This window comes from Phyllostomus discolor, unplaced genomic scaffold (genome assembly GCF_004126475.2).
Source record: "Phyllostomus discolor isolate MPI-MPIP mPhyDis1 unplaced genomic scaffold, mPhyDis1.pri.v3 mPhyDis1_scaffold_13, whole genome shotgun sequence".
NCBI classification, from domain to species: domain Eukaryota; kingdom Metazoa; phylum Chordata; class Mammalia; order Chiroptera; family Phyllostomidae; genus Phyllostomus; species Phyllostomus discolor.
The window spans coordinates 5,387-28,512 of NW_023397499.1; the positions used below are offsets into that span (position 1 = coordinate 5,387).

The 23,126-nt window shown below is 45.5% G+C and overlaps 2 pseudogenes; one reads left to right on the forward strand and one right to left on the reverse strand.

Annotated features, from left to right (window-relative positions):
• Positions 1–6,884: 6,884 nt before the first annotated feature.
• Positions 6,885–7,492, forward strand: LOC114489352 (annotated as a pseudogene).
• Positions 7,493–20,174: 12,682 nt separating this feature from the next.
• LOC114489351 lies at positions 20,175–22,775 on the reverse strand (annotated as a pseudogene).
• Positions 22,776–23,126: the final 351 nt, after the last annotated feature.

Here is a 23,126-nt window from a genome sequence, read left to right on the forward strand (position 1 = left end):
TTGAATTATTCTGGTGTGACAGTCAGAGGCTTCAAATGGTGAACTCTGGTATGGGCCACAGAGTGAGAGGGAGAGATCTCCAGGTGGAGGAGAACAGCAATCCAGGTAGTGGGGACAACAGGCAGAGAGAGGACTGGAGTTTGTACAGGTGAAATACAAAAGGAAGGGTTAGAATGTGCAAGGTCCCAGCCAGTGTGGCTCAGTTGGTTGGAGCGTCATCCCGTAAGAGAAAGGTTGTGGGCTGGGTCCCTGGTCTGGGTGCATATAATCCCTGGTCTGGGCAAGTACAAGAGGCAACCAATTGATGCTTCTCATTTGCATCGATGTTTCTCTCTCCCTTCTTCTATCTCTAAAAGGCAATGGAAAAAAAATGTGTAAGACCTGGCCCAAACTTTAGCTTTTAAGCCACCTGAAGAGATTTTTAAAATTAAGTTGTTTTTTGCTACCCAGAGACTTTTAATCAGAAGTGACAGACAGATTTGTGTTTATGACAATTCTTGCTGGAAGAGTGGAGAAAGGATAAAAATGGGAGGTAGGGAATGAGAGAAGCAACCAAGCAAGCATCAGGAAGACGCTATTTTCATTATTCTCCTCTTGCTGCCCTATGACTTCGGATTCAACACATCCAAACTGAAACTCTGCCCCCTCAAAACCAGTGTTTCAATATAAACACTATTTATGTCCACATTTTGAGATGTTCATGTATTTTGGCCTCTTTGTGGATGTTGAAGTTGCAGAGTTTTATAATAGATCCCAGCACAGAGCTCTGTACACCGAGATGCTCAATGACAACTGAATGGAATTCCTGTGTGGGTCTCCTGGACCCTTGTGATTATAAGAGCAGTAAAACTCTGTGATTAAGAGTAATAAGGACTCTGAGCCAGAGGACCTGAGTTCAAATCCTACCTTGGCCACTTTACAGTGTGAGGCTGGTTATATCAAATGATCCATCCATGCCTCAAGTTTGTTTTTGGTTTTTTTGTCCCTAAAACAAACACTGTAACAGCACCTCCCTCAAGGGCTGAGATGAATGTCTGTGAAGTGTCAAACATAAAATAAATTCTCACTAAAAACTGCCAATGCTTTATAATATCATTTATTCAGTGCCTGCTACTCACAGGCCATGCACAATGCTAGGGGCTTCCTTAGCCCCCTTAAATCTTCACACCCTTAAATCTTCACAGCAATGTTCTTGTCAATCCTATTTTACAGATAAGAAAACTAAGGCCCCCACAGATGAGTTTGTTGAAGGTCTTGGGAGCCTTAGATCTTAAGGTGTCAGAGATGGGGCTGGAGGAAACTTTAGTGGAAGATTATTTAGTCCAGTGGTCGTTCTTGCACGTGAGTGAGTGCAAGAGTGTGTGTGTCTGTGACAGAGACAGATTTTTGGCAATGTGAAGACTTTTCTGATCTTCACAAGGAATGGGGGAGGCAGGGACACTGCTGGCATCTAGTGGGTAGAATTCAGGAATGTTATTCAACATTTGACAATGCCCAGGGCAGCTGAAACCAAGAATGATCAGACCCAAAATGTCAGCAGTGCCAAGGTGTGAACCTCTTCTCCAGAGTAATCATCCTCTCCATCTTCCCACTTCTGGAGCACTGGCCATCTGGATTCCACACAGACACTTTGGGTAAGGGGGCTCTATCCCTCCAGCGGCAGCGCAAGCAAAGCTCTTCCCCACCTGCTGGGCACCCAGTAGGTTTTAAACCCTGCACTTTTTAATGAGTCTAGCAGCAGAGGTCTCTAGAAGGGAAGAAAGAGTATCCATCCTCCATTGTTCAACTGCCTGCAGTTTGTCTTTTCAGCACGCGCGCGCGCGCGCACACACACACACACACACACACACACAATTTTATAAATCCAAATGTTCCCCGCCCCCAAAACAGCTTTGTGAGAGATGGCGTTAAAAAATTATATATTCTTCTAGGGCTCGCATACGTACTGAAGGGTTTGCACACTTCTCAAAGGACCTCAGATCAACCGCGGTCTCTGACAACGACCACAAAAGAATCTGCAGGATTTCCAGCGGACGGAGGCCCTGGGCTGTGACCTCTGCGCTTAAGGTGCTCACCCCACTACCTCGTCTCTGGCTTCGCTCTCCTGCCTCCGGATTCTCGGCTTCCTAGGACTACACAGGCTCGGATCGTGGAGCTCGGTCGGCAGGCGCGTGCCCACGCCGTGTCCCCCTCGCCCGCTCCTCGCGGCGGCTGAGGAATCCGGCCCGGGGCCTGTCGCTGGCGCCCTCACCGGCCAGCTCCCGCCCTCCCGCCCTGGCCGAGCGCGTCCCCTCCAGGCCAGGCGCAGCCTGGGCCCCAGCCGGTGCAGGCCTGCGGACGCCCGCGGCCCGGGCAGGCGAGCTCTGGCCTGCCTGCGGCCTACCCAGTCCAGCACCACCAAAGGCCTGTGCCTCACCTGGACGCGGGCGGGCGGGCCCGGGGCTGCTCCGAGGCGGGCGAGCGGCGGCGGCGCGGTGCTAACGGCTCCGCTCGGCCTCGGTAGCCGTGGCGGCGGCAGCAGCTACTGCGACGGAGGCGGTGGCGGTGGCGGTGGCGGCGGCGGCAGCTCCTCCTCGGCGCGCACGACCCGCTCCGGCCCCCGGCCCGGTCACGCCCACCTGGGCACGTGCACCCATTGGCCAGCAATTGTCAAGATGCGCTTCTCATTGGCTGATGTGGCTGTCGCGGCGCCTTGCGCGCGGTGGAGGCGGGACTTCCGTTCGGCGCTGCCTAGGAAGGGCTCGAAGGCCGGCGAGATCCGAGCGGCCGGCGATGGCTGCGGAGGGGTCCGGGACGGGTTCGGCTGACGGGGGCCGACTGAACTCGGTGATGTAAGAGCCACGCACGTTGTCGAGAGCGCGCTATGTGCCCGCCCAAGCCTGTCCTGCTGCCGCGGTCACCGCCGTGCAAGGTAGGAGCCGTCGGCGCACCTGGACTATGGGAGCGGAACCTAGGTTCGAATCCCGGCCCCAACTTTTCTGCACTACAGGGGGTTTGACAGGGGCTGACCACCTCGTTCGGCCTCGGTATCCTTATCTGATGTGGCGAGGAGGCAAGATATAGGACGTGCTCAGCGTTCCAGCAGTGCTGACTCTTAGAGCTCTTGGGTTCCCAGAAGCTCAACCTAACATTCATTCATTAAAATGTTATTAAGCATCTGCCTGGTTGGCGTGGCTCAGTGAATTGCGTGCTGACCTGCGAACCAAAGGGTCACAGGTTCGATTCCCAGTTAGGGCACATGCGTGGGTTGTGGCCCAAGTCCCCAATAAGGGGACAAGTGAAAGGCAACCACAGAGTGATATTTCTTTCCCTCTCTTTCTTTGCCCCATCCCCTCTCTCTAAAAATAAATAAAACTTTTCAAAAATGTTATTAAGCATCTACTTTGTGCCAGACACTGCATGTTCAGTGAACAGACAAAAATAGCTGCCCTTATTACCGAACTCACGTTCTAGACCATTGCTGTCCAGTAAAAATAAATGTAAGTGAGCCACAAATGTTGGCCACATGCATAATTTAAAATTTCAAGTAGGCACATTAAAGGAAAAAGGAAAAAGAAAGAGAAGGCTTTAATTTTAACAATGGGTCTTATTTAAACAATGCATGTTCAAAACGTTATTTTAACAAGTAATCAATATACAAGGTTATGAGATCCTTCACATTAGTTTTTTTCTTCACCCGTCTTTGAACACTCACAGCCCATCTGAAGTTGGATTGGCTACTGCACTGGATTGTGCAGTGCTAGATAGGGAGGCAGAAAAGCAATCAAAGGGATTCCACATCAGGTGATGGAAAGTGGTAAAAAGAAAAGTAAATTGAGGAGAAGGCAGGGGGAATGTAGGAGTAGCAACTTGAAACACACTGGTCCGCAAGGTTGAAAAGATGGCATCTGCAGAGGGCTGGAAGGAGTTGAGAAGACTGAACAAAGAATTATGCCATTCATTGTTGAGTGCAGTGTTGGTTCAATAGAACTTTCTGTGATGATGGGCATGTGTTTTATCTGCGTTAATTTAGTAGCTACTAGCTCCATGTAGCTTTGGGGCACTTGACCTGTGACTATTGCCACTAAAGAACTGAATTTTCAATATATTTATTTTTTACTTAATTGAAATTTAAATAGTCACAATAGGGCCAGTGGCTTCTATAACAGATGACATAGATTTAGGAGAATGGTAGCAAGTGCTCTGAATTGAGCCTGTACCACGTGCTTAATGCTTGACGCAGGTTCTGCTGTGTAATTTTTGAAATATTTTATGAGAAGGCAGCAATGATCATTGTCACCATGAAGAATGAAGTCCTTCATTCACTGATGTATACTTTATTGTTATCATTAATAGGCTATTTTTAGGACAATTTTAGATTTACAAAAATATTGCAAAGAAGGTGCAGAGTTATCATTTTCCTCATATCAGTTTCCCTTATTATTGCATCTTTATTAGTATGATACATTTTTAAAAGATTTTATTTATTTTTAGAGAGAGGGGAAGGAAGGGAGAAAGAAACAGAAACACCAGTGTGTGGCTGCCTCTCACATGCCCTCTGCTGGGAATCTGGCCTGCAACCCAGGCATGTGCCCCGATGGGAATCAAACCAGCAACCCTTTGGTTCACAGACTGGCACTCAATCCACTGAGCCACACAAGCCAAGGCTAGTATGATACATTTGTTATAATTAATGAACCAATATTGATACGTTATTATTAAGCAAAGTTCATATTTAATTTAATTTCCCTAATATACTTTTTCTCTTCCAGAATCCCATCCAAGATACCATATTACATTTGGTTGTCTGCACCACCTCCCATCTTTGTCTTTTTTTAAAAATATAATTGAAATATAACATTGGATTAGTTTTAGTTGTGCAACATAATAATTTTATATATGTATATATTGCAAGATAATCACCACAAAACGTTTAACTAACATCAATCACCACAACTAGTTACAAAGTTTTTGTTCTTGTAATGAGAACTTTTAAGGTTTATTCCCTGACTTGTCCTATCTCTTTAGGCCATTCTTGGCTGTGGCAAATTCTCAGACTTTCTGTGTTTTTGATGACCTTGGCAGGATTTTTCTTGAAGATTTTATTTATTCATTTTTAGAGAGAGGAAAATGGAGGGAGAAAAAGAGAGAGAGAGACTTCTGGTCAAGATGGAGGCATAGGTAAACATGGCTCACCTCCTTGCACAACCACAGCAAAAATTACAACTAGACCATAAAACAAATATGACCTAGAATCATCAGAAAATTGAACTGTATGGAAGTCTGACAACCAAGGAATTGAAGAACTCACATTCATGTACACAGGTAGGAGGGGCAGAGATGCAGAACAAGAGGTCCCACACCCACATGTGCTGAATAAAAATTGGAAGGGATACATTAGGAGCAAAGGATCCCAACCCCACACCAGCCCACCCAGCCCAGGGTTACAGTGCCAGGAAGATAAGTCCCTGTAACTTGTGGTTGTAAAATTGTGAGGGTTGGGGCAGTGGAAGAAACTACAGGATTCTCAGGAGTCTCCTCTTAAAAGCAGCGGTCCCTAACCTTTTTGGAACCACGGATCGGTTTTGTGGAACACAATTTTTCCATAGACTGGGGTAGGGGTGATATTTCAGGATGATTCAAGCATATTACATTCAAGCTGGCCCCCTTCTGTGAGGCTGGTTCCTAACAGGCACTGACAGGTACCAGGTGGTAGCCTAGGGGCTGGGGACCCCTGTCTTAAAGCAACTACAGTGGACTTAAGACTTATGCAGACTCACTCCCTCTGGGCTCCAGGATTGGAGCAGCAGCTGGAAGGGCACCAGTGGCATATGGGGAGAAATTGAAGTGTCCGGCATCAGGGTGAATGCTGGGAGACAACTTCCCAGAGGCCAGGCAGTGGCATTGTCTCCTTTCTGAGCCCTCCCCCACAGAGCCTAGAAGAGCCACACCATACCAAGACTCCATCAGCCTGGTTCACATGGGTTGCCCTGCTCTGGAATTACCTATGGCTCCACCCCACCCCACTCATCTTACCCGTGCTATTTCTACAATATGCCACACTACTAAGACAGGGAGTCAAAGTAACTCTACCTAATACACAGAAACAAACATAGGATGGGTGCCAAATTGAGGACACAAAGATATATAGCCTAAATGAAAGTACGGAACAAAACTCCACAAAAAAAAAATAAACAAAATTAAGATAAACAACCTATTTGAACTATGCAGAGTTCAAAACACTAGTTATTAGGATGCCTAAGGAACTCAATGGGTACTTCAACAGCATAGAAAAGACCCAGGCAAAAATGAAGTTTACACTAAGTGAAATAAAAAAAATGTACAGGAAACCAACATGGTGTGGATGAAGCCTCAAATCAAATCAATGATTTGGAACATAAGAAAGAAATATTAAATCTCAACAACAAGAAGAAAAAGAATTAAAAAAAAAAAACAAGGATAGGCAAAGGAGCCTCTGGGACAACTTCAAATGTACCAATATTTGATAGGAGTGCCAGAAGGAGAAAAGAAAGAACAAATTGAAAACTTATTTGAAAAAATAATGAAGGAAAACTTCCCTAATTTGGAGAAGGAAATAGACATACAAATCCAAGAAGCAGAGTCCCAAACAAGATGGACCAAAGAGGACCACACCAAGATACATAATTAAAGGCCAAACATTAAAGATAAAGAGAATATAAAAGCAGCAAGAGAAAAGCAGGAGTTCCCATAGGACTGTCAGCTGATTTCTCAAAGAAACCTTGCAGGCTAGAAGGGACTGAAAGAAGTATTCAAAATGATGAAGAGCAAGGATCTACACTTAGATTATTCTATCCAGCAAAGCCATCATTGAGAATGGAAGGGCATATAATGTTCTTCCCAGACAAGGTAAAGCTAAAGGAGTTCATCATCACCAAACCATTATTACATGAAATGTTAAAGGAACTTATTTTTTAAAAAAGGGTCAAAACTTTGAACATTAAAATGGCAATAAATTCACAACTATCAACACTTGAATCTAGCCCCGACTGCTGGTCTCTCCTTGTGGCCGTGGTGTGAGAACAGAGAATTGCGGTGGCCGGAGTCATGGCAGGACAGGCATTTAAAGTTTCTGCCCTCTTTGACTGTATACTGGTTGAAAGGTGTGCTGCAGAAACTGTAACCAAAGGAGGCATTATGCTTTCAGAAAAATCTCAAGGAAGAGTATCTCAAGCAACTGTAGTAGCTGTTGGATTGGGCTCCAAAGGAAAGGGTGGAGAGATTCAACCAGTTCACTTGAAAATTGGAGATAAAGTTCTTCTCCCAGAATAAGGAGGAGCCAGAGTAGTTCTAGATGACAAGGATTATTTCTTATTTAGAGATGGTGACATTCTTGGAAAGTATGTAGACTGAAATAAATCACTATTGAAATGGCATCATGTGCTGCAGTGCATTCCTTTGAAGTACTGAAATCTTCCATCATGTAAATAATTTCCATGTCTCTTTTATAATAAACTAATGATATCCAAAGTAATGACATCCAGTGTCTTTTTCTAAATAAAATATATAAATAAATGGTAAAAAAAAAACCACAATTGAATCTGAAAAAACAAACTAAGCAAACAAGCGGAGCAGAAACAGAATTATAGATATGGAGATGCATTTGGAGGGCTATCAGCTGGGAGAGGGAAGGAGGGGAATGGGGAAAAAGGTGCAGGGTTGGTAGGTTACTGAATAGGCAAGGAGATATTAAGAACAGTATAGGAAATAGAGTAGCCAAAGACCTATACACATGACCCATGGACATGGACTAAAGTGGGGGAATGTGGGTGGGAGGGGGGTTGCAGGGTGGAGGGGAGTGAGAGGGGAAATGGGACAACTGTAATACCATAATCAATAAATATATATTTTAAAAATATTTATTTACTTTTAGAGAGAGGGGAAGAATGGAGAGAGGAAAGAAGGGAAGGAGAGAGAAACATCAGTATGTAGAGTTACATCAATTGATTGCCTCTCACACAACCCAAACTGGGGACCTGGCCCACAACCCAGACATGTGCCCTGACTGGGAATTGAACCAGTTATCATTCAGTTCTCAGGCCGGCACTCAATCCATTGAGCCACACCAGTGAGGGCAATAAAATATATTTTTTAAAGAAGTAAGAGAGGAAAAGAGACAATGATGTGGGACAAAAACACTGGTCAGTTGCCCTCACATGCCCTTAACCAAGGACCTGGCCTGAGATCCAGGCTGTACCCAAACCCGGCATCAAACTGGGACTTTTGGTCCACGGGATGATTGATGCCCATCCCATGAGCCAGCAAAACCAGTCAGGGCATGACCTTGGTTGTTCTGAGAACTGGTCAGACATTTTCTAGGACATCCCTCTTGGAATTTGTCTGATGTTTTACCCACAGTAAGACTGGGATGGTGTGTTTAGGAAGGAAGATCACAGAGGTGAAGTGGTCGTCAATCACATCCCATCAAGGGTGCTGGCCATCAACATTGTCTATACCTATTGAAGTTGGCCTGGATCTCTTGCCAGCAGAGTATCTGTCAGATGTCCCCCACTGTAGGCTCTCCCCACCCCCCAATTCCTTACTGTATACTTTGGAAGGAAGTTACTTTGTTCAGTCCACACTTGAAGAATGGAGAATCATATTCCCACTTTTTAAGGTTGGATACTTACGTAAATTATTTAGAATTATTCTGCGTGGGAGAAATCTCAGAAAAGTGGTGCTGACTTTTGGCCAAGATGGAGGTGTAGGTAGATATGCCTTGCTTCCTCACACAATGAAGGACAACAACCAATTTAAAAACAAAAAATAGCCCTGCCTGGTGTGGCTCAGTGGGTAAGTGCTGGCCTGTGAATCAAAGGATCACTGGTTCCATTCCCAGTCTAGGGCACATGCCTGTGTTGTGGACCAGGTCTCCAGTAGGGGGTGTGCAAGAGACAACCACACATTAATGCTTCTCTCCCTCTCTCCTTCCCCCTCTCTAAAAAATAAGTAAAATTTTTAAATATATATATTTTATTGATTATGTTATTACAGTTGTCCCATTTCCCCCTTCACTCCCCTCCACCCTGCAACCCCCTCCCACTTTATTCCCCCACTTTAGTTCATGTCCATGTGTCATAAGTTGTCTAGCTACTATATTTCCCATACTATTCTTACCCTCCCCCTGTCTATTTTCTATGTACCATCTATGCTTATTCTCTACCTTTTCCACCTCTCTCCTCCAATTGCCCTGTTTCTAACCCTCCCTGTGATCTTCATTTCTGTGGTCCTGTTCCTGTTCTAGTTGTTTGCTTAGCTTTCTGTTTTTGTTTTAGGTGTGGTTGTTAATGATTGTGAGTTTGCTGTCATTTCACTGTACATGTTTTTTATCTTCTTTTTCTTAGATAAGTCCCTTTAATGTTTCATAGAATAAGGATTTGGTGGTGATGAACTCCTTAACTTGACCTTATCTGAGAAGCACTGTATCTGCCCTTCCATTCTAAATGAAAGTTTTGCTGGATAAAGTAACCTTGGATATAGGTCCTGGCCTTTCAAGGCTTGGAATACTTCATTTCAGCCCCTTCTTGCCTGAAAGATCTCTTTTTGAGAAATCAGCTAACAGTCTTATGGGCACTCTTTGTAGGTAACTGTCTCCTTTTCTCTTGCTGCTTTTAAGATTGTCTCCTTATCTGTGATCTTGGGTAATGTAATTATGATGTGCCTTGGTGTGTTCCTCCTTAAGTCCAACTTCTTTGGGACTCTCTGAGCTTCCTGGACTTCCTGGAAGTCTATTTCCTTTGCCAGAATGGGGAAGTTCTCCTTTATTATTTGTTCAAATAACTTTCCACTTGTTGCTCCTCCTCTTCTCCTTCTGGTACCCCTACAATTTGGATGTTGGAATGTTTACTAAAGATGTCCTGGAGGTTTCTAAGCCTCTTCTCATTTTTTTTTTGAATTTTTGTTTCTTCATTCTTTTCTGATTGGATGTTTTTTTCTTCCTTCTGGTCCACTCCATAGATGTGAGTCCCAGTTTCCTTCCCATCACTATTGGTTCCCTGTACATTTTCCTTTATTTCACTTAGCATAGCCTTCATTTTTTCATCTAATTTGTGACCAAATTCAACCAATTCTGTGAGCACCCTGATCACCAGTGCTTTGAACTGTGCATCTGATAGGTTGGCTATCTGTTCGTCACTTAGTTGTATTTGTTTTGGAGCTTTGATCTGTTCTTTCATTTGGGCCATTTTTTTTTTTTTTTTTTGTCTTGAACCGCCTGTTATGTAGTGAGGGGTAGAGCCTTAGGTGTCTACCAGGGCAGGGCAACCCAGTTGTTGGGTTGTGATGCTGTATGTGGGGCCGGGGTCCGAGAGGGAACAATGGCACTTCCTCTACTCTCTGTTGGTTTCAGTCCCTTCTGCCACTTCCCCCAAGCAAACTGGGCCGTTCTGGTGCTGATTCCCATGTGGGTGGGTTTGTGTACATTCTAGGACCCTGTGGGTCTCTCCAATGAACTCTCCTGTGAGACTGGGAGTTTCTCCCAGCACTTCAACCCCACAGGTGTTTTCAATTGGTGTTTTGAGGCTTTAGTTCCCCACACTGGCACCTGAGTTGCACGGTCTGTGTTGCTCCCCAGTTTCACCTGGTTTATCTGTACATAAATGTGGGACCTTCCAGTCCGCCAGCCTCCTTGTGCGCCATGCCCCTCCACAATCTGCCACCTTGCTGGGCCCGCCAGCTGCTGCCTTGCGCACCTGGAGTCACCAGCCACCGCTTTACCTCGATCCTTCTATGTCCGGCTGCCCAACTCCTCCCCTCGTACTGGTCTGGATGAATATGTTTACTTTGACTGCTTGTTTGTCAGACTTCCATACAGTTCAATTTTCTGTCAGTACTGGTTGTTTTTTGTTTCTAAATTGTTGTTGTCCTTATTTTGGTTGTGTGTGGAGGTACAGTGTGTCTACCTATGCCTCCATCTTGGCTGGCAGTCCTAAGTAAAATCTTTAAAAAATGTAAAAACAAAAACAATCAGAACTGCCAGAAAATAGAAGTATACAGAAATCTGACAACCAAGGAATTAAAGAAGAAACATTCATTCAGACAGGTAGGAGGGGTGGAGATGGGTAGCCAGGGCAGAGAGGATGTGCAGCAAGGAAGTGGATCAGGCAGGTGAGGCAGTGGTGGGTGGAATGGGCAGTCACACATTCATGTGAAGATAAGCTGGGAGGAAAAACTGGGGAGCAAGATAGACCATGCCACTCAGGGTTCCAGTGAGGAAAAAACCCCCTCAGAACCTTTGGCTGTAAATACCTGTGGGGGTTGTGGCAGTGGAAGAAACCCCCAGCCTCACAGGAGTGTCTGTTGGAGAGACCTGCAGGGTCCTAGAACATACATTAACCCACCTACCTGAGAATCAGCACCTGAAGGGCCCAATTTGCTTGTGGGTAGGGGGAAGTGACTGAAGGCCTGTGGAGAGCCAAACAAGCAGCATTGTTCCCTCTCTGACCCCTCCCCCACATACAGCACCACAGTGCAGCAATGTGGGTTGCCCTACCCTGGCAAACACCTAAGACTCCATCCCTTACAATGTAACAGGTGCACTGAGACAAAGAAATATCGCCCAAATGAAAGAACAGACCAAAACTCAAAGAAAACTAAGCAATGAAAAGATAGCCAACCTATCAGATGCAGACTTCAAAATACTCGTAATCAGGATGCTCACAGAAATTATTTAATAAGGACACAAAATAGAGGAAGAAGCAAAGGCCATGCAAAGTGAAATAAAGAAAAATATACAGGGAACCAACAGGGAAGGGAAGGAAACCAGGACTCAAGTCAATGATTTGGAACAGAAGGAAGAAATAAACATTCAGCTGGAACAGAATGAAGAAATAAGAATTCAAAAAAATGAGGAGAGGCTTAGGAACCTCTGGGACAACTTTAAACGTTCCAACACTCAAATCATAGGGGTGCCAGAGCAGAAAAGAAGGAACAAGAATTTGAAAGCTTATTTGAAAACATAATGAAGGAAAACTTCCCCAACCTGGCAAAGGAAATAGACGTGCAAGTCCAGGAAGCTCAGAGAGTCCCAAAGAAGCTGGACTCTAGGAGGAGGACTCCAAGACACATTGTAATTAAATTATCTGAGATTAAAGACATGGAGAGAATCTTAAAAGCAGCAAGAGAAAAGGAGACAGTTACCTACAAAGAGTGCCCATCAGATTGTCAGCTGATTTCTCAAAAGAGACCTTACAGGCAAGAAGAGGCTGGAAAGAAGTATTCCAAGTCATGAAAGGCAAGGACCTACATCTAAGAACACTCTATCCAGCAAAGCTATCATTTAGAATAGAAGGGCAGAGACTTCCGGTCAAGATGGAGGCATAGGTGGATGCACCATACTTCTAAGCACAACCAAGATTGGAACAATAACAATTTAGAAACAGAATAACATCCAGGACTGACAGAAAATTGATCTGAATGAAAGTCGGACAACCAAGAAGTTGAAATAGACTCATTCATCCAGACCGGTAGGATGGGCAGAGACGAGCAGCCAGGTGAGGGTCTCAGAACAGAGAGCAAAGAGAGTTGGGCCCATAAGGCATCCGGGGGTGCATAAGGTATCCAAGGTGCACAAGACCGCAGTGGGTGGACCCTGGGTGCACAAGCGGCAGCTGGCAGACCCCAGCTGAGGGGTGGCAACCAGCAAATCCAGTGAGGCGGCAATTGTAAAGCAAGGCAGTGCGTGCAACCCAGTATCCCAGCTCTGGGAAATAGAGGCTTGGGACACTGATTGAGGACACCTGTGGGAGTTGAGGCAAATGGAGAGACACCCAGCCTCACAGGAGAGGTCCTTGGAAGGTCCCACGGCGTGCACAAGCCCACCCACATGGGAATTGGCACCAGAGGGGCCCAGTTTGCTTGGGGGAAGCAGCAGAGGGGACTGAGGTCCCATGGAGAATGGAGCAACCGCCATTGTTCCCTCTTGACCCCACCCCCACATACAACATCACAACCCAGCAACTGGGGAGCCAAGCCCTGGTGAACACCTAAGGCTCCACCCCTCACCATAACAGGCACGACCAGACCCCCCCCCCAAAAAAAAAGGGAGAGAGATGGCTCAAACAGAACAAATCAAAGCCCCAGAATCCATCCTTTTAAGCGACCGAGAGATAGCCAACCTATCAGATGCACAGTTCAAAACACTGGTGATCAGGAAGCTCACAGAATTGGTTGATTTTGGTTGCAAATTAGATGAACAAATGCAGGCTACAATAAGAGAAATGAAGGAAAATGCACAGGGAACCAGTAGTGATGGGAAGGAAACTGGAACTCAAAACAATAAGAGTGGATCAGAAGGAAGAAAGAAACAACCAAACAAGAAAGAATGGAGAAATAAGAATTCAAAAAAATGAGGAGAGGTTTAGGAACCTCCAGGACATCTTTAAACGTTCCAACATCCGAATTATAGGGGTACCAGAAGGAGAAGAGGAAGAGCAACAGATTGAAAACTTATTTGAACAAATAATAAAGGAGAACTTCTCCATTCTGGCAAAAGAAATAGACTTCCAGGAAGTCCAGGAAGCTCAGAGAGTCCCAAAGAAGTTGGACCCAAAGAGGAATGCACCAAGGCACATCATAATTACATTAGCCAAGGTAAAAATGAAGGAGAGAATCCTAGAAGCAGCAAGAGATAAGGGGTCAGTAACCTACAAAGGAGTTCCCATCAGACTGTCAGCTGATTTCTCAAAAGAGACCTTGCAGGCAAGAAGGGGCTGGAAAGAAGTATTCCAAGTCATGAAAGGCAAGAACCTACATCCCAGATTGCTCTATCCAGTAAAGCTTTCATTTAGGATGGAAAGGCAGATACAGTGCTTCTCAGATAAGGTCAAGTTAAAGGAGTTCATCATCATCCAGCCCTTATTATATGAAATTTTAAAGGGACTTATCTAAGAAAAGAAGATAAAAAAAACATGTATAGTAAAATGACCTCAAACTCACAATTATTAACAACCACACCTAAAACAAAACCAAAAGGAACTAAGCAAACAACTAGAACAGGAACAGAACCACAGAAATGGAGATCACATGGAAGATTATTAGCAGGGAGGGGTAGGGGGAGAATGGGGGGAGAGGTACAGGGGATAAGAAGCAAAACTGGTAGGTACAAAATAGATAGGGAGGTCAAGAATAGTATGGGAAGTGGAGAAGCTAAAGAACTTATAAGTATGACCCATGGACATGAGCTATATCAGTATGGCCTCCTGGTATTTTATACTCTGGGTTTCAACCCAATACTACTTTATTTATTCATTTTTTTATTGCTCAAATCTATCAGACTTAGTCCTTGGGGTCTCTTCCAGGTGGCTCCCGTGGCTCTTTGACCCCCTCCCATCAGTGTTTTTGGCTTTTTTTCATTTTGTTTTCTTTGGAGCACTTCTTTACTCTCTGGTACTATAAGATGTACCAGGGTCATCTCATGTATTTCCTGCCCCAGTCCTAGAATCAGCCATTTTTATGAGCCTGGTTCCTTTTATTATAAAATGGTGTTAGAAACCAAGATGTGAGCACTAGGACTGCTTGTTGCCACAGGAACCAGTTTTCTTTTTAGCTCATCAATCCTTTATAATTGCCCACAATGCACCTAGTATAGGCACTCAGCCCTGGGGATACAGCAATAACCATGCCAGATATGTCATCTGCCCTCACAGAAGTCACAGTCAACTTGTGGGAACTAGCTTAACAGCAGCTTTGACACTGACTGGCCCTTTTCAGCAAGTGTTTGCTGGTGCTGCTGAGGAGGACAGAATAAAGTAGGACCCAAAGATGTCCATGTCCTAATCCAGAACCTGTGACTATGTTACCTTACCTGGCAAAAGGGACTTTGCAGATTGGATTAAGTTAAGTATATGGAGATGGAGAGATGATCCTGGACTACCTGCGTGAGACTCGTGTCATCACAGGAGTTCTTATCAGAGGGGGGCAGGAGAGTTGGAGTCAGAGGAGTCAACAGCAGCAGAGGTCATAACATCATTGTTGGCTTTGACGGTGGAGGAAAGGGTCACCAGCCACAGGTTGCAGGCAGTATCTAGAAGCTGGAAAAGGCAAGGAAGCATTCTCTCCTAGAGCCTCCAGAAGGACCACAGTCCTGCCAACACCTTTTTAAAAAAATTGTTGTTCAAGTACAATTGCCTCCATTTCCCCCCCGCTCAACTCTCCTCCATCCCACCCACTCCCAAAAGGTTTTATTTATTTTTAGAGAGGGAGGGAGAAAGAGAAAGAGAGATCAATGTGTGGTTGCCTCTCACGCACCTCCTGCTGGTGACCTGGCCTACAACCCAGTCACGTGCCCTGGCTGGGAATCAAACTGGCAACCATTTGGTTTGCAGGCTGGCACTCAATCCACTGAACCACACTGGCCAGGGCCCTGACACTTTGATTTTAGCCAGGTAGGTTACTTTCTGCCTTCTGACTTCCACAGTGATATGGTGGAAAGCCATGACATCTGAATCACTTACAGGGTTCCATATGTGTGGGGGGTTATTTTGTGGACATACGAAATGGTTTTAAATCCCTAACAGCTGAGACATCAAAGCAGAATGCTCATTCCAGGACAGAAGCTGGGCAGGTCAAAACAAACTCAAAGAACTTTTTGACACTTGAGCTCTTTGGGGGCTCGACTTCAGTTTAATAACACCTCAAGTACCAAATAGGCTAGTTGTGTAGAAAAACCAAAAAGTTTTACTTCCTTTTCCTTAGGCAGCTGAGTTTATTTTCAGGTTAGCAACAGTTTGGAATTCACCTTCCTGATTAGTTCAGAACTGGAGGAAGAACAATAGTGTCTCCTTTGGGGCATTGGTCACCTGTGGTTCCTGTTTCTGACCCAGAAAGCCTGGCCCTGGAGGAGCACAGTGATGCAGGGCTCCCCTTCAGGAACTTCTGTGCTAATAACTTCCCAAGGGTCAGGGAAGTGTTGCTTATTTGCAAAAGGCAGGTGGCACTGCATCCTCAGGAACATGAGTAATGCAGGCACCAAGCAGAACATCTAACACACAAGGACTACTATCATATCAACAAGCCCATAAAGTTCTGTGGTTAATGCCCCAAAGAGTAGAAAGGGCTCCACTTCCTGTCTTAGAATCATGGCTGCTTGAACCCCGCCTTGTGAGATAACGTGGGTCACAGAGCTCAGTGAGCTTGGCAAGTTTTATTTTTCAGAATTACCTTTCTGGATCTGACTCATTACCCTTGGATTCCAGTATCTTTCTGGCAGGAATGACAGTGGACACTTCATCTCCTGTAGAGTCCAAGGTTAGAACATGCTTCACTGGTCTGGTTCTCAGGGTCACAGAGTGGCCTGATTCCTCCTGTTGTCCCAGGAGAGCAGTGTGAATGGGGACCACTTTCACTTCCAGGTGCTACCACCCTCCTCATTCCTGCCAGTGACTCATAGTGGCCAGTATGCCTTTGGTTTGCATTTTTAAGATTTCCTTTTTAATCCATCTGTTCTTTTTCACGTTATATGAGTTCTCTTTCTTGCTTTGTCTCTAAATATTTTATGTGTATTTGTTGGATTTTGGGGGGTGCTTGTTAAAAAAATTTAAGCAGAAATTCAGTGGTTTCTGGTACAATATATTCACAAAGTTTTGCAAACATCACCACTATCTCATTCCACAACATTTTTATCACCCTAAAAGAAACTCCATGCTCCTAGGCAATCACCCACTAGCCCCTGGAAACTGCTAATCTGACTCCATGAATATGCTTCTTGTGACCACTTTATCTAAATGGGATCATACAATAGGTGGTCCTTTGTGTCTGGCTCCTTTCACTAAGCATAACTGAGCACTGTTTTCCCCAATTTTTCCTTCATAAATGAGATGGAGGCTTCATGCTTATCAGTCACTGGCAGGTGGTCAATTTGCTGTGACAATTCTCCAGCCTTGTTCCTGGTCCAGCATCCCCTGGGAAACAGGCCAGGAGCTCACAGATTTGCCAGCTTTCCCTGCAAGGCGCTTCCCACCTGCCCCCAATGTGCTGGGGCAGGACCACCAAGGATGGGTGTTCCTATTCCTAGTTTCTGACTGATGCTGGCAACCTCCACACTCCATGTATCACAAAACCCTCAAATCTTGCTTCCTGGACCAAAAATCCACAAGCACACCCAGCAGCATTACTCAGAGCCTCCAGGCACACTAAGCTCTGATCATGTGCAGCACGTTTCCCAAGATGAACAAACCAGGTGTTATCAGTCTATTAAAAGCTCAGTCAAGTTAATCAGAACCAAAGGAGCAAAGACAGAAGAGACACTTCACAGGAGGGTGAATAAAGTCAACAAACGTCAGTGCCTACACTGAGTTGTCAAGGTGGGGCCACAGGCAGGGCCTAGTCAAGGTGAAGATTGTTGCAGTGCTGCCAAGGCCCCAACACCAGCTTTCCTCAGTAGGTTGGTGGTCATATTCATCCAAAAGACTGTGGAAGATACTTACCAGCATATGAAAGGGCTCATTGTCTGCCCTTGTGGTTATACTGCTGAAAATTATCCTGTACTGCCCAGGGAAGGGCTGTCCAAAGGAGGATGTTTCTTACCATCTTTAATGAGGTACCCTTGGGTTGGCAACTATACAAATGCCCAGCAATGAAGCTGGCTTGGTGAATTGTCCATTCACTAGAAATGGCATTATAAGGTCCACAACCATACTGAGTAAGAGTAGCTCCTTGGATGGAGCTTTGTGGACACAGTTTAATCTTCATATTGAGCCTGTGAGTTGGGTACTATTAGCCCCATTTTACAGAAGAATCAAGTGGGCCTGAGGTTACACACTCTTAGAAGAGCTGCAGAAGGGGGCCAAGGGTCAGGACCAGTGAAGCCCAGAACTCATGCATAGAGCCTTGATACCAAAGTGCTCCTGATTTAGGGCAGAGCAAAGAATTAAACCTTACTTCTTCAGGGTCTTCCACCTATGTCTGGAAGGGTGGGGGGGGAGCAGAGAAAGGGAAGGGGATGGGCCAGCACTGAGGAAGGGCCAGCCCTAAGGTCGATGTACAGGAGAAAGGACTAAGCAGGATGCAGATAAGAGGTGATGGGGGCCTGGGAGCGTGGACAGGCCGGGAGAAAGGTTTGCATGAACCACTCAGAAGGAGAGTACATCCTGGTGGGAGTCATTTGTCCGTGGTGGCATCTGTGGGGTGTTATTTCCACTCCCCCACCTAACCATGACCCAGTGGCTTAAGATGCATGAGTAGGAGGGGAGGAGACAGCCTCAGTAGTGCAGTTAAAGATGGCTTCAGAGCAGGGAGGTAGGGAAGGCATTGAGGCTATAGAGAAAAGGTTTGTTTTCATTTTTATTCCTTCCTTCATCCCTAAGATGTGCTGCCATCTTTCTCAGCTGCATCTGGGTGTGAGTTCACTAGTGATGCCATAACAAAACACTGGGTGGCCTATGAACAACAGAAATTTAATCTCTCCCAGTTCTGGAGGTGAGAGGTCCAAGTTCAAGGTGTCAGCAGGGTTGGTTCCTTCTGATGCCTCCTTCCTTGGCCCATGGACGGCTGTCTTCTCCCTGTGTCCTCACATGGTTGTCCCTCTGTGTCCTAATTTCCCCTTTTTATATGGACACTAGTCCTGCTGGATCAGGGGCCTCCCTAATGACCTAATTTTAACTTGATCACCTCTTAAATGCCCGATTTCTAAATACAGTCACAGTCTGAGGTCCTGGGGTTAGGACTTTGACATATGCATTTACCCATGACACTGGGGAAACGTCATTCTGCTACAGCCCACTGGGTATTGGCAGGCTTGGGCAGGGGAACTCAGGTGACCCTTGTCACCCAAAGGCACCGCCTGGTATTCCACAGGTCAAAGGGCCAGGATTCTAAGCTTTGGACACCCCATTCTCTGACAAGTGAGACTGCCACTGGGTCCCAGCAGGAGGACAGTGCCGCACATTAGGGGCTTGGGCTCGGTGAGGGGCTACATGGAAACACACAGAGTCTGCCCAGAGCAGCTACAAACTAACACACGGGCAGTGGAGGAGAAATTCAGGAGCCAGTGGTAGGTAGATAGGCAATCTCTCCAGAACAGCCCTCCTACCCCCAAGAGTAGGGTTTTTCCTGGAATCACCCCCAGGGAAGTCCCACTGGATACATGCTTGCCTTCCTCCTCTCTGAACAGTGCACCAGGGCTTCCTCTGCCTAGATCCCTGCTGCCCTCCTTCCCCAGCCAATGCCCCTGCCCCTTTCTCTAGAAATGCAGTTGTTCTGCTCCCACTGAGAGATGAGGCACACCCAGTATAGAGGCTGGTTCTCAGTTAAGCAGTCAGCCAGCAGGAGCACTGCTCTCCCCAGTTGCAGTGAGTTCCTTATGGGGAGACATGAGTCCTATCCTCTTTTGTATCCCCAGCACCAAACACAGGGCCTGTAGGGGTCAAAAGTTTGCTGACCAAATGAACAAGCAGCAGAACCTTCTTACAAGGGCCAATGGCAATAAGATACTAGTTGGGGTTTATCATGTCCAGACAGAGCCCCCCTGCTCCCTCCACCCTCATACACTGGGTCACCACCCACACTGGGGTCCCTTCCATGGTGGGTCAGATAGGCACCCCACTCCCATCCTGGCCCAAGGAGGATGCACCCAACTCCAGGGGCATCACTAACAGGAACACTGTGGGGTGGCAGCAACAGGAGCTGGAAGGGAATGCCTAGCCTCAGTCCCCCCTTTTGCTGCCAGGGCCCCTTTTACCTGCTGCCCCATGAATGAAGTAGCTTGTTCCCCACCTGGTGACTCTGGTGACTGACACAGTCTCAACAGGTGTTGGCACACCATCTGCCGTACTCACCTTCCCAGTGCAGGGACCCAGAGGCCAGAGAAGGCCAGGCTCAGGGTAGGCATGGAGGTGCAGAAACACTACTCTTAGATCCATCTTCCTGGGGCTCCAGGAACTTCTCTAGATAATTCCTAGAGAACTCCAGAGGTAGGAGCTGAGGGGTAGGGGCGACTTTTAGGTATCAACCTAAAAGTGCAGGAGTTCAGGGGTGGGAGGTTGTAGGCAGGGGTGGGAGTAAGGCAAGAAGGGATCAGAGATGTTGGGTTTCTTGGAGTTGGGGAGACTTGAGAGCTCTTCTTGGCGTTTATCCATTGCCAAAGGAGGTGGCTGTGGAAACAGGCAAAAGAGGAAAATAGGTAGTAAGAGAAGAGTGGTGATGAACATATTAACCATGTTTTTGTTTGTTTGTTTTTGCTTGAGAAAGAGCACACTTTATTGGGATTGGAGCACTGTACCACAGGCACCCCACACATCATGCTGAGAAAGGCCCACAATGCACAGGATGTGTTGCTAATGGGGATCAACTAGAATGAGGCTCCTCTGGGCAACTTCCCCCAACCTGCTCCCTCCAAGGGGTCAGTCAGTCACTCCCAGCCATTTCATTGAAGGCAACTGTGGTTTACTAGAGACAGAGCCCCTCACAGGTGCCTTCTTTTTTTATAGAGAACATTTTCTTTAAATTCTTCGAAGTCTTCATTTGTTACTTTCATTCTCTATTTCTCAAAGCCATCAGACTGGCCTCTGTATGGATTGCCGTGATGTCAGTACCAGAGTAGTCATCGTTAGCCATGATCAAGTTGTCCAGTATCATGTCATCAGCCAAAATCATTCTGCTTATGTGGATCTGGAAGAGGCACTTCATGTCTTTTCATAGGGGAAGGGAGAGCTCAATCTTCCTGACGGTGAGGCCAGGTTTGATAAGTGCCAGATCCAAAGTTTCCATTCAGTTTGTGGCCATGATAACTTTTATATCTCTCCTTGAATCAAATCCATCCAACTATCCAACAGTTCTAACATTGTTCACTGAATTTTTCTCTCGCTACCAGAATTTGAGTCATACCTTTTTGTCCCAATGACATCAATTTCATCAATAAACACAGTGGGCCCTGGCTGACATGGCTCAAAGGATTGAGTGCCAGCCTGTGAACCAAAATGTTGTTGGTTCAGTTCCTGGACAGTGCACATTGCCTGGGTTGGTGGTCAGGTTCCCAGTTGGGGTCGTGCGAAAGGCAACTGATCGATGTATCTCTCACACGTCGGATGTTTTCTCCCCTCTTTCTCCTTCCTTTGCCCTCTCTCTAAAAATAAATAAAGAAAATCTTCCAAAAAAATAATAAACACAGTGGATGGTGCATGTTCCTCAGCAACTCAAAACAATTCCAGAATGCATTCAGGCGCATTGCCTCGGTACTTCTGAATAAGGTCAGAGCCAACCACTCTCAAGAAAGTGGCTGAGGTTTGGTTTGCTACTGCTTTGGTTAGTAAGATTTTGTCTGTGCCAGGTGGACCATAGAGAAAGCCCATGTAGGGGGCTTTATATCCATCTCTCTATAATATTCAGTATGTATGAGAGGAAGTTACAGATTCCTTAATTTCCTGGGTTTTGTTGTCCACACCCCAATGTCAGCATAGGTCTCCTGGGGGCCTTTTCCACCTTCATCATGGTGACCAAGGGATCCATTCACCTGTCAGCAGTCTTATGCCGGCATGAACCTTATGGTTAAGCAGGGCAGAGCACCCCAGTTTCAGTAGATCCTTGTCTACAAATGAAAGAAGCTGATGTATTGTTCTGAGCCCATCGATGTAGACACTATGGCATGTTGTCATCAATGATCTCTTCCAAGGCTTCTACCAACATCAGGGTCCCCCTCAGATTTTCCTCCTCTTGCTTTTCTTCCAAATGCTTCATTTGTTCCTGAGTTCTAATGAATTCTTCTTCCATGAGAAGATAGTATTTAATTCTAACTTCAGTAACTCCAACAGCACTGAGTGTGAGGTGTCACCAGTGGCAATTTGCTGGAAGCATCTGCTATAACAAAGCACTGATTATAAACAACAGAAATTTAGTCTCTCCTAGTTCTGGTGGTGAGAAGTCCAAGATCAAAGTGTCAGCAGGGTTGGTTCCTTCTGAGGCCTGGTCCCTTTGTTTTCTTCTTCTTTTTCCTTACTCTAGTTGGTATAGGAGGTTTATATTTCTTTTTCTTGTCCTTGTCATCTTTCTTGCTATGTTCAGGACCACTGCCACCACTCTGACTTTGACCCATCTTGACTCAGCTGCTCAATCACATTTTTTACTTTCAGTATTTTATGTTGCTTTAAAATCTTGGGGTTTTGCTGATCTGGGACAGACTGCCCCTCACAAGGCTAGCTAATTCCTAGAGAGAGCAAATGACTCTCCTGAGGGTGGGCTTTTCAAACAACCAATCCAGAGCTCACACTCCAGAGCTCACACTCCAACCACCACCTTCAATCCCTGGCTTCTTTACCAGGCTTTCACACTCCAGGAGGCAATATGCTCCTGCCCTAATCACCCCAGGGCCAGGTACCAGGCAACTAGGAACAGCACCTTTGCCCCAGAGCCTGCAGAATTATTCACACTAGCCAATTCCAACTATGCTTACTCTGCCATAAAGTCAATTAAAAGTATCTAATTTGAGAAACCAAAAGAAAAAACAATGAAGAAAAATGACAGACCCTGATACTCCTTTGGGATACTATCAAGTGTAAAGCATACATATAATGGAAGTCCCAGAGGATAAAAAGACAAAGAAAGAAACTATTTGAAAAAAAGATGGCTGAAAACTTCCCAAATAATATCACTCATGTATCTATACATCCAAGAAGCTCAAACTCCAAGCAGGATAACTCAAAGATATCTACATCAAGAAATATAGGCCTTGGTCACATAGCTCAGTTGTTTAGAATGTCATCCTGAAGCCAAGGTTTTGGGTTCAATCCCCAGTCAGGGCACATTCAAGAATCAACTAATGAAATAAGTGAAACAACAAATCAATGTTTATTTCTCTCTCTCCCCTCCCTCTTTCCCTTCCTTTCTCTAAAATCAATTAAAAAAGAAATATAATCAAATTGGAAGATAAAAATAAATCGAATCTTGAAAGCAGCAAGAGAGAAGTGACTCATCACATACAAGCAATCTCCAATAAGATTAACAGCTGATTTCTCATCAGATAGCATGGAGGCCAGAAAATAGTGAATGATATTTAACCTGCTAAAAAAAAAAAAACACCTGTCAACCAAGAATTCTGTACCTGGTAAAACAGACTTTCAAAAATGAAGAAGTTTAGGTATTCCCACATAAACAAAACTTAAGAGAGTTTGTGGCTAGTA